The sequence below is a fragment of the Artemia franciscana genome, chromosome 9, assembly GCF_032884065.1.
Source record: "Artemia franciscana chromosome 9, ASM3288406v1, whole genome shotgun sequence".
Classification (NCBI taxonomy): domain Eukaryota; kingdom Metazoa; phylum Arthropoda; class Branchiopoda; order Anostraca; family Artemiidae; genus Artemia; species Artemia franciscana.
In genome coordinates this window covers 27635023-27650730 of record NC_088871.1, presented here as the reverse complement: position 1 = coordinate 27650730, position 15708 = coordinate 27635023, and the positions used below count along the sequence as shown (strand labels likewise).

Sequence of the window (15708 nt, the reverse complement as noted above, 5' to 3'; positions counted from 1 at the left end):
AAGCTCCTATATACAAAATGTGGAATCTTGCATTTTTTCCCAGAATCAAGATCACGGCTGCGAGTTTTCTTTTTTTTATTGTTCGTTTTTCCCACTGAGCACATCGAACCAGTGATCCTAGAGGACCAAGAAAGGGGCCGTTTGATGAGAAATCAGAAGTTCTAGTCTTCTTTTTAAATAAGGACCAAAAATATTGATTTCCTTTTTCTCCTTTTTCGCAAAGTCATCCGATAAAATTTTTGAGATAGCTATTTTATTCAGCATATCCGAAAAATCTAATAACTATATCTTTGAGAATGTCTTGATATAATATTCTCTATACCTCGCTTTTTATGCTAGAAGTTTTTTTTAACATTAAAAAACATATTATTCTAATTTAACTGCCGTTGTGTTTCTGGAATCATTTTTAAATTAATGGACCCAGAAAGTCAAACTTTAGCGTGAAGAGCGATGTATTGAAAAGGAGGATCCCCCTGATATACGTGATAATTTCTTTTCGTTTTAGTTTTTAATGATGCTCCTTATTTTCAGTTGAAAAACTTTTTTTTTTTGTTTAAACTATAAATGGGTGAATTATCGTAATACCATGTGAACAAAAACGTTTTTTTTAGTATAATATATTCTCAAGTTAAAGCTTGTCACTGCTGCAATAAAAACGAAGCTCATTCCCTGAAACAGAGATTTCGCTTTATTTTGACAAGTTTAAAGTTGGTTGAGACAACAGAAACAAGGTATATGGATATTACATACATTTTCTCTGTGGTTGGAAAGTAAAAATTCAGAAAAGTATAGACGTACTCTAATATGGATGGGACAACTAAGTCTACGAAAATATCAACATTACTGTATTAATTTATCGCAAACAACAATACAAATTAATAAATTTTGAACTAACAGATATTTAATGTAGAAATTGATTAAATTTTACAGTTTATTTTATCTGCTAACTTGCAAATTAATATAATTTATTTATGATTCGGAAAAGATTGTAGCTTAAATCTGTCAACTCTACTTCAGCATATTGAAATTTCGGGAAAATTTGGAGTATACACTAAAATATTGGCAGTTTAAAGGTATTGAACCTATATTAAGACTGGAGACATAGTAGCCTAGGATATTTTGCATCAGTTTTGCCATTAACATATACAGCTTATTTTAAATAATAACCTAGTATAGGCCTATTCCAAAAGTATTGATACAAGTAGGTAAAGCTCTAGATTAGGGGCCATTGAGAAGGAAACATGGGTAACATTATAGGGTAAAATTCTAGTTAATTAACTTCTTGCTATGCCAGAAAGGATTTAGGTTAGGAAAATAAAACTTTCAGGATGGATCTACAGACTAAAGTATGTCCTGGGAAGGTATTTTGAAGCAATTTCCTCCACTCCTTCTCTCTCTAGAGGACACTGACCTTTGATGACCTTTAAAAATATGTGGGTTATAAAAGTGAAACCTTGCAAAATAGATCTTCTGCTTAACTCAAGTACAACAAAATTGTTTTAAGCTTCATAACTTTGCTCAATTCCGTTTTATATGGTTTTAAAGATATGCAAATACATTTCCTAAATCTTGAAAAAAAACCATTGGTAAGGCTCAAAATTCTACTCAAATAACAGGAACTGCATTTACAGAATGAAAGGCAGAGAAAAAGCAACTAGCAATTGAAAATTAAGGTAAAATGTTGTTTTGTCAAAATTTCAATAGGTATAGACCTGTCATGTAGGCAAACTTCAGGGCTCTCTAGAGGGAGAAGGAGTGGAGATGGGTACTTTAAAATACCTTCCCGGGAAATACTTTAGCCTGTAGACCCATCCCTGAAAGTTTCATTTTCCTAACCTAAACCATTTCTGAGATAGCAAGAAGTCAATTAACTAGAATTTTACCAATTATAGGCTAGTTTAGGTTTTTTTGCTATCTTGGAAAGTAGTTGAGTTAGCATGAGGAAGATCTCATATGTATGCCTATCCAGAGCCTTAATGATCTTTTGGGAAGGTATTTTGAATTATCAATCATACTCCTTCTCTATCTAGAGGGTAGTGACATTTAACAATGTTTGTGTTATTACCTTAAATTGCAACTTGGAGCAATTGAAGGATTTTCTATCCTGTAGCATTGCTCAGCATTTCTTCAAAAATTGCCATGTGGATTCATTTGGAATTGTTTTGAATATTGAGTTGGTTTTATTGACTAGGGTTTATGTTCTGGTCTGGTTTCCAAGGTGTCCCATTCCAGCCTTCATTCCTTATTGCTCAACCCCTTGTCAAGTATGACTTTGAATTCTTTGATGATCTTACTGGATACAGTATGATAGCTCAGGGAGTTCCACTGGTCTACTACCTGGTTGGTTAGGAAGTGATGACGTTCCCTCCTCTGAGTGTTGACCTTTATGAGCTTCTTAGAATGACCCCTTGTCCACTGTGATGAATTGATGAAGAAGAGACCATGAATTGGATTGTTGTGAATCAATTTGTAAGTGTTAATCATATCACCTCTTTTTCTTTGGTAAGTCATGCTGCATAAGTTCATATTTCATAATCTCATTGGGTAAGGGAGATGTTGACACCCATCTACTATCTTTGTTGCTCTCCTCTGTACTTTCTCTACCATGTCCTTGTCCACTTTATAGAAGGGAGATGCAATTGACATGCCAGTTTCTAGCCTTGGTCTGACAAGACTTTTGTGTAGCTTGGTGATTATTTGTGGAGATCTAGTCATGAATGTTCATTTAGTTGTCCTTAAAGCATGGTTTGCACTAGCTACAATCTTTTCAGTATGCCTTTAAAACTTTAACTGGCAGTCAACTATGACACCCAAGTCTCTTTTCTCTGTAACTGCAACTAGGGGTTCTCTTTGACCAGTTATTTGGTTTTGCATGGTGTAAATATGTTTTTGATTTTTATTGCCAAAATGTAAAACTTTACATTTACTTGAATTAAATTCAAGTAGCCATTGTCTAGCCCAGTCATCCAGCTTGGATTGAGGCAGCCTCTGCCCAAGATGATGCTGCCCCAATGAGCTTAGAATCATCTGCATAGAGTGTGAGAAGGTTTTGGAGTACTTCAGGAGCATCATTGATATATATGTTGAAAAGTGATGGCCCAAGCATGGTTCCTTGGGGAACTCTGCTAAGAACAGGTGTAGGTGATGATAGTACATGTACTCCTTTATCATTAATAACAGCAACTCTTTGGGTTTGTTCTCCCAGGAAGTCTACAATCCATTCAATGATGTCCAAGTGGATGCAATAAGCTTGAAGCTTTCTTTTCAGCCTTAGGTGTGCAGCTTTTTCAAATGCTTTTGCTTGATCCAACAAAATCATGTCTACAGGTGTCCCTTTTTCCAGTAATTTGGTGACTTCATGGTATGACTGTATTAGGTTTGTGTCCATGGAATGGCCCTTTTGGAAACCATGCTGATTTGTAGACATGATGTTGTTGTATGTCAAGTGCTTAGTGACAGTATCATTTATGATTCCCTTAAGAATCTTTAAAGTTATTGATGTTAGACTTATTGGCTTAGAATTTTCAGCTTTGTCTTTGGAACTATGCATCGGCACTGTTTCTGTTTTCTGTTTCTGTTTCTGTTTTTTCTTGCCTGTTTCTGCCTGTTTCTGTTTCTGTTTTTACAGAAAACAGAAACAGGCTACCTGTTTTTGTTTTACCTGTTTCTGTTTCTGTTCTGTTTTTTTTCATCTGTTTTTTTCCGTTTCTGTTTTTTTTTTATCTGTTTTCTGTTTTTTTTCTGTTTTTTTTTTCAAATGCCACGCTATCTAGCGGGCATGATACCGAAACACATGATACCTACCTGTACCTACCGTACCGAAACGCACATCTAGCAGGTATGATACCATGATACCGTTGATTTTTGAATTTAAACAAAAAGGGAATAGTTGTGGGAAAAGTCAAAGTCATGGCTAATTGTAGAAAAAAGCTAAGACAGATTGTCCAATTAAGTGGGCAACCCAGTCAAGGTTAATTTTACCCCTTTGATTGCCGTTGTGACTGTCTCCCATTTATGCTACACCTCTCCGTGCATGCATGTCCCTTGACAATGCCGAAATAGAGTCAACCCGTTGACTACGGGTTGACTACTTGAAAATTTTCCTCTCATGCATGTCACTCCACAATGCTCAACTAAAGTCAACCTCTCATGCTAATTCACGGCAGGGTAAATCTGAGCGAATGAGAGAGATAGAGAAAGAGAGAGAAGCTTGAACGCTATACAGTGGACATGGGCTAGATGGGAACCCCATATGACAATGTCTCTACTGTTGGTATATGTGTAGCGGATGGCTATTACCGCCTGAGCAACGGTCTAACCATTGAAGGCTTTAAGGATTCGTGCTTTAAGCGGCAAGCATGGGCTCAATGAAATCCCATATAAAAGAGGAATATAGCGTTGGTATTTACTTAGAGCAATGGGTTACCGCTAGAACAGCGGTCCAACAAGCATCCGTACTTTAAGCAGTGAACCTAGACACCTTGGTATGTGTGTAGCGGAGGGTTATTACCACTTGAGCAATGGTCTAACCATAGAGCGTTATAGAGCGTTGGTATTTGCTTAGAGCAATGGGTTACCGCTATAGCGACGGTTTAAATAGCCTCTAACTTAAGCGGTGGACATAAGCTAGATGGGATGACTCTGTGTCTGTCTGGTATATATGAGCAAGCAGCGGTCTAAGTAGCCTCGGCTTGAAAGCATCCGTGCTTTAAGCAGTGAATATAGTGTTGGTATATGCTTTGAGCAATGGTTTACCGCTAAAGCAACGGTCTAAGAGCAACTAGAGTAAATTGTCAATTATAAATGACATTTAAGCTTGAAAGGAATATAGCGTTGGTATCACCCGATTGGACACATTTTATGACAAATTTCGCCCCCCCCCCCCCTAAAAATACGCTAGTGTGTTGAATTACACGAAGTTGCTCATCTTTTGTATGTGACTACAAGGATTTAACAAGAAGATGTTTTCTTTCCTATTAGAAATAGAAGAAGTAAGGAAAAAACAGGAAAAACAGCTGTTAAAACAGCTGTTTTTTTTTAAAAACAGCTGTTTTCTGTTTTTTCGAAAAACAGAATAGATTACACAAACAGGTCACCTGTTTTTGTTTGACCTGTTTCTGTTTCTGTTCTGTTTTTTTTCTAACTGTTTTTTTCTGTTTCTGTTTTTCTCAAAAACAGAAACAGTGCCTGATGCTTATTTGGAACCTTTCTTGTGTAATGGTATAACAGTAGCTTTGTTTCCTGTCAGAGGGAAAAGCTTTTTCCTTTAGTGATTTCTCAAAGATTTTTGCTAAAGGTGAGGATATTAGTTCAGCAGTCTCTTTGAGTAGTCTCAGGCGTATACTGTCTGGTCCTTTTGACTTTGATGCATCAAGCTTTTTCAGTTGTTTTTGGACATCTGACTCAAAAATGACAACCATTGGCATTGTTACATTGACAGGATATTCCCATGTATCTGGGATATTTCTAGAGTTTTCTACTGTCTAGACGGAGGAATATTGTTTGTTTAAGGTTTCTGCTATCTCTGCATGATTGGTGATTTTGCCAGATGGCATGGTTAGGTAGGGAATGGAATGCCATCTTGGCTTTGCTGATGATACATAATTCCAGAACTTCTTTGGATTAGTTTTAGTTTCAGTAGCAATGATATCTTCATGCTTTTTTATAGAGTATCTTGTATTCTTTCTCAGTCTATTCCTTGCTTTTTTGAATTTATCATATTGTTCTGGAGAATTGGTTTGCCTGTATTTTGCCCAGTATCTGTTCTTTCTGTTCATTTCCCATTTTATGGACCTTGTCAAATAAGGTATGGTGTGTGGCCTCTTGATATATGAGACAGTGGTACAAGTCTCCTCATGCTTTAGCATTATTTCCTTGAAGAGATTCCAGCTGTCATTGCTTCTCAAACAGTGCTACCCAGTTGCCATTTTGCATTCTCTTTAGTTCCTTTGTGGATTTTCTTGTAATCAATATATCTTCTGCAAATATGATTGGAAGAGGGTGGTGTGACAGTTGGAGGGTTGTTAAGAGACATACATGATCACTTGCGCCAATTGGTGGTAAATGATTGATACTAAGAATTTGATCTGGGTTGTCTGTATTTTCTGCTAGGTAAGTGAGGAAAGCAGAATTCATACCATGACCCTCGTGATACTGGGGGGAATACCCTAAGCCATCAACCCAGCTGACTTGAGGAAGGTTGAAATCTCCAATTATTAAAAGGTTCTTTGGCTTCTTATCTTGTAGCAACTGCAGGGCCTTACAAAGTGCCAGTTCAGACTCTATTAGGTTTGGGCAACTTGGGCTCCAGTAAAAGGTGGCTAAAATTAGACTTTCTTGGGGTAGCACAATATCTCTATAGCTAAATATTCAACCCAATCAAAAACTTTATTAAGAGAGATTCTGCTTACCGATAAGGTTGCCTTTGCATAGACTGCAATTCCTCTTCTTGGGTCATCTTGTAAGTTTGTAAATAGAAAGTATCCAGCAATGCCAATGTGGGCATCATCCAAGGGGTTATTTGTATTCTTCAGCTACACAAATCACATCATAATCATTTTTTGTTCCTAAGATCTGTAACTCCATTAGTTTATTTGGCAAGGAGTCTACATTTGTGCTAAGCACTTGAAGAAACTTAGAGTGATGACTTGTAATGTTTTGTACTAGATCACTTGGGCTACTATAACTTATTTCACTAGCTGTTTGGGCATCTTCATAACTCGTGGATACCATATCCCTTTCCAAATCTGTACATCTATTGCCACTACAGTCTAAATATTTTGAACTATTGGATCTATTTACACTAGTGGGGAAGGGAAATTTCCCAACCCTGCTCACTGCTGGTTTTTTGGGACAATGCAACTTTTACAGATAACAAGGTTTTTTTCACCATTTTCCAGCCAGTCCTTTAATTCTTTCACAAGCTTTGCTTGCTTCTCTCTGTCCTCCCTGCTTATATCACTTTGGCACTAAATTGTCTCCTTTTTCAAAAAGGAGATTCTAATGATTTTTTTTCACTGGTGCTATTCTTTGTGGCTGTTCCTTCTCCTTGCTTGTACCCTGCTCTAGCTCAGGAATTCCATGTGCTGTGATATAGCTCATGGGTAAAATTGAAACCTATTATTATAAAAGTGAAACCTTGGAAATAGATCGTATGCTTAAATAAAGTATAGTAGAATGGGGTATAGGGGTAGCTTTGAACAAAATCAATAATGAACAGCAAGTACTTTTGGTAAATGTTTAGTTTTTTTTAGTTTTATCATTCTTTGTTGAATAAATATAGAATACAGACCTTGCCCCACTGCCTGCAAGGCTCATGGACTAATATGCTTTGCACTATGGGTAATGTTACCTGTAAGCAAGCCCACTCTATGCATTTTTAGTCTCATTAGAGAGGGATTTTTGAAAGCTAAAAAATGGATGTGCTTCTCTAATAATTACAAAGAAACAATATGCATTCATTGGAATCTTGCTATAGCCTATGTAGTAATATGCACTTGGAATGACAGCTTGGAATGAAATTAAACATTTAATTAAACATGCTCTCTTGCAGACAACAGTGGAATTACTTGATCATACTTGTTACTGGATTATTAATAGATGACATATTAATCAATTGGTTGGCCATTTCTTACAGTCATATTAAGACCAAATTTTAACTATTTATTCACAAGAGAATTTGAGCTGTCCAAAATTGTCAAAAGTAGCTAAAGAATGAAAATACAAAAATAAAAAGTAAAAATAAGCTACCCCTTTTTACTTAGATTAACTAACCAGGCCTGATAAAATTCTACTTTAGCTACTTTCAGCTCTTTTGGAAAGGGGTTAGGTTAGGAAAATGAAACTCACAGGGAAGGGTCTACAAGCCTAGAAAGATATTTTGAAGAACTTACCTCTACTTGTTCTCCCTCTAGATAGTCCTGAAATTAGCCTACATGACAGATCTATAGGCCTACCTATTGAAATTTTGACAAAACAACAATTTACCTTAATTTTCAGTAGTCAGTTTCTTTTTCTCTGGCTCCATCTTTGGAAATGCAATTCCTGTTATTTGAGTAGAGTTTTAGGCTATATCAATGTTTTTTTTTTCAAATATAGGAAATGCATTTGCAAGTAGTAAAGCTGAAAACAATTTTGTTGTACTTTATTTAAGCAGGAGATTTATTTTGCAAGGTTTCACTTGTGCAACATACAGATTTTAAAAGTTGGGACCCTCTAGAGAGGGAAAGAGCAGAGGTAGGTACTTTAAATACTTTCTTGGGACACACTTTAGCCTGTAGACTAATGCCTGAAAGTTTTGTTTTCATAACCTAACCCCTTTCCAAGATAACCAAAAGTAGCTATAGTAAAAATTTTTACCCCAGGCCTTACTTTCAGACATTTTTCTATAGCTGAGAAGCCGAATAGTTAGATTTTTAGGTTAAATCATTTCCTTAAGCCATGGATTGAATATGGCAATAGTGTTCAATGTTACCTACAAATATTTTGTTTTTCCAGGATAACTTTGAACATATGTTCAAAGTTACCCTTGTCTTCTTTAATATTGACTTCAATGTTATGTGCTGACCAATTGTTTATTTTGCATTGAATTCAAATTTACTTGGTTGTTTGACCTTTAGGCAGCCCTTTGTAATTTATTGATCCAAGGAAGGTGCAAACCAAGTTTATAAATTCAACTATTGTTAAAATTCTTGAACATTTCCTAGTTCCTTCAGATCTGCTTTTATTTCTTCTGTGGGGGGGGGGGAGTCATTTGACAATCAATAAGAGAGACAAAGGATTATGATGCTACTTATAAGCAAAAAAAAAAAAAAAATATGATTCAGAAGAATATTAAAAAATAATTTAACACAACTTACTTTGGGTCCTTTGGAATTTGATTTGACAGACTTTAAATATAAAGTTTTTTAAAACATGATTTTCAGACAGGACAAATGAAACCATCTACAGACACCCAAACTGGAAACAAAAATCACTGACAAAAAATTCAATCTTTAGACCTAAGCTTATCCTCAGGAATTCTCTAATGTTGCCTGCAGTAAAGGTCACAAGCCTTGAATGCATTATTGTTTCTTCAGTCACTTTGTAGAGAAGTGATGGTTGTAGAAACAATAGAGGGGAGTCATTTGATTGAAAATCCTTATGGATTTGTTTTTATTTGTTTTAAATTGGGTCTTACCTTAAATTACCTTAAATTGCAGCTTGGAGTGATATAAGGATTATCCATCCTTGTGATGCTCCATGAAAAAAAAAGAATTTGTTTGTTGTAGATTGTGGCTGTTAGACTAGACTCTTATGGAGGACTCTGCAGCTTCCCAATTGTAAAGGAATTCCTGGCAGAGCCATTTCCTATTAAGGTGGGACTTGAACATGTCAGTTGAAGTAGCAGAAACTGTTTCTTCAGAGAGTTGGTTCCACATATTGATGATTCTTTGGCTGAAGAAGTGACTTTTGTGTCTACTCGTGGAACACTGCATAGAGAGCTTCAATGAATGTCATCTAGTACCAGAATGCAAGGGCTGTGCAAAGAGACTGGGAAGTGTGTTTTTAGAGGATTTTTTTGGTTAAAATAATGTCACCCATTTTCCTTTGGTATGTCAGTGTTGACAGCTTCAAACAACATGTGCTGCTAACCATCTTAGTGGCATGACGCTGGACATTCAAGCAACTTCTTATCTTTTTTTTAAGAAAGGGGCTGCCAATGACATTCCAACCTCCAGGCGTGGACGTACAAGCGCCTTATATAACTTCATAAGAACTCTAGGGTGTCAGCTGGAAATGGTTCTTTTTATTATACTGAGGGTTTTATTTGCAGTAGATGAAACAGACTTAGCGTGGCTGCTAAACTTTAATTGGTGATCTACAATAACCCCAAGATCTCTTTCATCAGAAACAGCAGAAAGGAAATTGTCTTGAAGGTAATACTTATGATGCTTGTTGTGTTTGCCAAAATGGATTACATGACATTTGCCAACATTGGAAGTCAGAAGCAAAATGTTAGCCCATCTTCCTAGACTGTCAAGATCTGTTTGAATTTATTGCTGGTCAGAGGGAGTAGCCGCTTTTCCAACTAGTTTTGAGTCATCAGCATAAAGGGTAATAAGATTTGAAAGAAGGGTGGGTTGATCGTTAACATAGAAGTTGAAAAGTGTTGGTCCAAGAATAGTGCCCTGGGCACGCCGCTTAATACAGTTGTGGGAGAAGAGAAATGAGGAGTTCCTTGTGAATCAAAAACTCTGACACTCTGTGATCTTTCAGAAAGGAAGCCCATAATCCACTGTACAGCACCTTCATTGACACCTGCAGCCTTCAATTTGATTATGAGGAATTCACAACAAGCTTTGTCAAATGCTTTGGACAGATCAAGAAGAATCATGTCAACAGGAAAACCCTTATCAAGTAGTGTAGTTACTAATTCATATGTTTGGATGAGGTTAGTGTCCACAGATCTACCAGATCTGAATCCATATTGTGATGTAAAAAGGATATTATTGACCTCGAGATGTTCAATTAGAGCTTTATTAACAAATCTCTCAAGCACCTTAACAACTGCAGAGGTGATGCTTATAGGACGGTAATTTTCTGCTGAGTCTCTTCATCCCTTTTTATTGATCAGGGTTATATAAGATGTTTTCCAATAATGCGGTAGTTCCCCATTTTGAAGAGATAACCGGAGCAGCATGCACAGGGGGTAACTGAGAGCTTTTCCACACTCCTTAAGAAGACGTGGATGAACACCATCTGGTCCCTTTGACTTATTTACATCAAGCTTCTCAAGGCTATTGAAAACCATTACTTCACTTACTGACAGATCAGGCATAGGGAAAAGCGCTTCATACAATGGAGGATCTGGTGAGGAGGTACCTGAGTTTTGAGTAAAGGCAGAAGCAAATTGTGCATTTAGAATGTCAGCCTTATGTATTGGAGATGAGTGTAGTACACTGTGGTCAACAAGGTCAGGAATAGTATGATGATTTGGGTTTTTAGAAGAGACATGTCTCTAGAAAGATTTTGGGTTTAACTTGATCTCAGAAGCTAATTTTTCCTTGTAAGCAGACTTCAGTTTTTTTTACAGAATCTGTTACACGATTCTCTACTGCCTTATAAATTCACAGGGTCTCCTGGCTCCTCTTCTTCAAATACCGTTTCCAAGCTCTAGATTTCTGGTTAGTCAGCTTCTTAACTTCCTTATTGAGGGAGGGAAGTGTTTTGGGCTGTTTCCTAAAAATAACCATGGAATGTTTCTTATCAAGAGCATGGAGAGTTTTTTTTTTGAAATTTAACCACAACTCATTGATGTCACTGGTGATAAGCATTGACCAGTTTGCAGATGAAAGTTCCTGCTGTATTTCCTCATAGTTGGTGAAAGTCTGAGGACGAAATTTAGGTTGAGGACGACTATTTAGGGACAACACAGACAGAATCACTAGGAAATAATCATCATGAATGAGGGAATCAGTATCATGCAATATGACAAGGTCTAACAGCAAGGGATTCTGATCAGCTATATGGCGTGTAGGCTTATCAATAGTCTGATAAAGAAAATTATTTGATAGGCAAGATAAAAAAAGGTGAGTCTCTACTATTAGATGAAAAATGTCCAATTCCTTCAACCCACTCAATTGCAGGAAAATAAAAATCTCCAGTGATTATTAACTCACGTGAGCTAGGAAGGGATATTGAAGATGTCATTTCATCAATAATAGTTTTTAGGGCCAATTCACTATCTTCAAGGGAAGGAGCACTTGGACTTCAATAAACGCACCCAAGACGCAAATTTTTATTAGCAATGCAGATATCAAGCCATACACTTTCAATCAAAGATATATCAAGCATAGTAGGATTTACAACACTAACTTGGATACTATCTCTTGCATAAACACCAACTCCTCTTTGACAATTTGGGTGCTCCAAGTTTCTAAATAGTTGATATCCCGAGATCTGTAAGGATGTTTTAGTAACTGCCAAAAAACTATGTTTCGGTAACAATTCAACAAAACTCGCAACATCTGCTGCTTCTTCCCTAAGAAGCACTCCGGATTCTAGAAGCTATTTGTTAGACAGTCAACATTGCTTGAAAGAACACGGAAAGTATTTCCAGAAAGGGGCTTCTGACTCAGGAAATTTGGCTGTTGAGACTTAGAGGTAACATCAGATATGGTACTTAAAAAACTTGAATCTGCTGAATTCTGACATGACATGAACAAATTATTAGATAGAACATTTGAATTATCATTAGCGGAAATAACACTTAGATTGACATGGGAAACGTTTGGAGAAGGATTGGATGAAGCTTCACAAGAATTATCAACTGACGATTTATCAAAACGAAGCACTAGGGAAACAAAACTGTTTACATGAAGATGCAATGATATAACTAGGTTTCCATTGCGGATTGGTTTGGAGGGGGCCGGGGTGGCTTCCAACTGCAATGAGCAGCCTTGTTTTATGGAACGATTTGGTCCTTGAAGATCATTAAGCTAGGCTCACCTGAGCTTATTCTTATTTTCAACTCTTCAACTAAGGCCTTTCTCATGTTTCTCTCTGTCTTGGATGCGTCACCACGAAATTGTATATCCTCATGGAGCTCGCAGGAGTGGTTTATGATTGACCTTTGGATATCCAGACTTGGGACAGTAAAAAGAACAGGAGGAGGACGTGCAGATGGCAGAGAGTTAGTAGGGATCGGAAGTCTTCTCACATTATTGATGTGAACATCTCTGAGCTTATACTTTTGATCAATATAAGACTTGATGAATAGCTGGTCATTGGGTTGCAGAGGGACCCCAAACGCAACAATGTTAAGGGCTCTATGTTGTCAGTCCCTTTCTTCAGAAAAGTGGCGCTGGATCTCACTATCAAGATGCTGGGTAAGATTGGCTTTGATGCTTGTTGTCTCTTGAAGAACTACCGTCTGGACTTCGGAACGCATTTCAGAGAGCGAGTATTTCTCGGACACCCGGGTTTCCAGTGCTGACACTTCTGATTTTATCTTACCAACAGTTGGTGAGATTTCAGCTTCTAGTGATGTTTCCAAGTCTTTTAAAGATGCTTTGACAATTTATTGAAAGGCCGCTTGAGATGGGATTTTATCAATGATCTCATTTTTCATGCTATTTATTGTAGCTTCTCAACACTTGGATTTTGAATGTTAATAGATGTTGATCCGTATTTACATGCTGGGCACTTGATACAAATATCTACACGTCGGGAGGTTTTCGTGATAAGCAGATATACATGTTCAGGCATGTCTAGACACTCGGTACATATCCACTTGCCACACCCATCACAAAGAATGGCATAAGAATCATTTTCTAATGCAATATCGCAGGCAAGACAATTGTCGGGTCCTTTTTTTGGACTTGTATGAGTCCTTTTTGGTCTTCTACTTGATGTGGCCTTAATTTCGCCAGGCGGCGGCATGATATGAGAAAAAGGCACTGCCTTTTTTTTCTTTTTTTTTTAAATGCAGGGAAAAAAATTTCAGTCTACAGATATCAATTTGTCACGGGGTTTTCAGAACTTGGGGGGGGGGGGTGAATTTGGACCTGTGGGAAGTGCGGATACTCGAATCGCCAAATGTAGAAGATAAACGATTCAGCTTACGTAATCTGTGGCTTTATTGAAAACAGATATTTCACAACTATAGACCAGTAACACTATAATTAAAATAATGAAGAACGGGAAGATGTGCAATTCCTTGGAGAATTGAAAATAGAATGAATGGCCAAAAGTCTAAATATATCAATCACAGCTCTGTGGTAGGTCCCTTAAATTAACACTTAGGGTAACACAAGATTAGGGATAATGCAAAAAATAAAGAAAAACAGTTTTATCTCACAATCTAATATATATTTATCCAGGGTTTAAATTTGTGCAGCCACATGGATTTGTTGTTGTTGTTCAATGTTGTTCAAATTCTTAATAAAGAATTTTTGCCAATACCCAGAACATACAGTATACAAAACCAGTGAATGCAAGAAAGTATGCCAGTTATGATGAAGAAGTGATGGAAAAAGGAGGACACATACAGGATTCCTTTGGGTGCTCTTTCCTACCAAATGAACAAAAAGCACAATAAAAAGGTGGGAAGACCAACTTTCTTGACAGGGCTAAAGGAAGAAGCCATTGTCTCTCATTTGTTTATATGTGCCAAAGGGGTGATTGCTTTGAGCTGAAACTCATAGTCAAAACTTAATCTTGCATCAATTGGAAAAATAGTAGATTGCTTTAAGAACAGTATTGCTGGAAAGACTTTATCAATTCTTTTCTAGGTCAAAGATTGTTCAAATCTTTGATTGAGAACCATAGCAAACTACTCCAAAAAAAGAGTTTTTCTTTCATCTGAAGCACTGAAGGAGTACTATGACAATTTAAGTGGGGACCACTCAGCATGTGGCTTTTCAAATATTTGAAATTACCATGAGATACTAACTTAACAGAAAACCCAGAAAAAGAGAAGTGCATTGTGAAAAGAGATGCCAAATCCCCCTCCAGAATAACAAATGAAACAAAGGGAGCAATAGCCCTGATGATAGGTGGAAATGCAGAATGCAAACTGTTTTCAACAGTTGTGTGCTATAAAGCTAAAGGCATGTTTAGCTCTTGGTGAACAGGAAGCCCTATAGGAGCTAGGTATGCTGCATCTTAGTCAGGATGGTTTGTGAGTGAAATTTTTGAAGAAAGACTCATGTCACCAGCACTCCCCTACCTAAATAAAAGAACAGGGGTGAAAGTTTTTTTGTGTGACAACCTCTCTCCCCACTTTTCGGCTAAAATGTTGAAAGTCTGTAGGGAAAACAACATTTACTTTGTATTCCTTCTATGAAAGGCACCAAGTATACTGCAACCTCTTGATGCTGCTTGTTTTTGCCCCAATGAAAAGAGTGTAGAGGAAAATACTTGATGATTACAAAATACACAGCCTAAAAGAAACTGCAGTAAGAATAGACAAATCCCCCTAGCTTCTGAAGCTACTCCTTGAGAGTGTAGCATCAAATAGAAAAGACAATCTAAAGAATGAGTTTGTCAAACACTTATCATGTTCTAGAGTCATCCAAGACCATCCGCTTCTCACTCAAGAAACTCTACAAGAGCTTGTGGACAATATCAGCAAAGCTTTACTGGATGTCCTGCAAGTCTACAGGTTTGACAAATCTATGATCATGCACTAAAGTCTTAGCATCACACCAGGGAAATGCATCACATATGTAGAAGATTCAAGCGGTGAGTCTGACATGACTGACACATCCAGATGAGAGAGTGAGTCTGAAAAGGAAATTGATTAGTCAACAAGCTCTGGCACTCTTATTCTGTTAATCAAGGCAGCAGCCAAAACAGATTAAAATTATCCACCAAAAACCCAGGATGGATGTTGGTTCATTGCAAAGTTCTTCATGGGTTAATTTTGTAGTATTGGAGGTAGCTGCTCCTTCTTCTGACAGCTTCCTGAGTATGATATGCCTGCAAAAAACAAGGATGGAGCCTTCCATTTTCCGAGGGTGAAATACTTAGCATCCATCCATCCCGGCCAGATTGAGGGAGATCTTCCAGCCCTTTGACTCATTTACAGCAGATCATTTCTATTTGATTGTAATTTTGGTCATCTGATGCTTAACTAACTTGACCTTTTCTTTGCTTTTTTTCTTTTATGATCAATATTGTGTTTCTCTCAATAAACTATTTTTTTTTTATTTTAAATTTGATACC

At 37.1% G+C, this 15708-nt stretch overlaps 1 protein-coding gene across 2 annotated transcripts in view; it reads left to right on the top strand.

Annotated features, from left to right (window-relative positions):
* The first annotated feature begins 935 nt into the window (after window positions 1-935).
* The window catches only part of LOC136031217 (coatomer subunit beta'-like), a 72764-nt gene continuing 57991 nt past the window's right edge, over window positions 936-15708 (top strand). The window contains exon 1 of one of the 2 annotated variants that reach the window (XM_065710598.1): window positions 936-1073. The gene's annotated coding sequence lies outside the window, so the exon portion shown is untranslated. The remainder of the gene's footprint in view (window positions 1074-15708) is intronic. The other variant, XM_065710600.1, reaches the window with a different exon arrangement.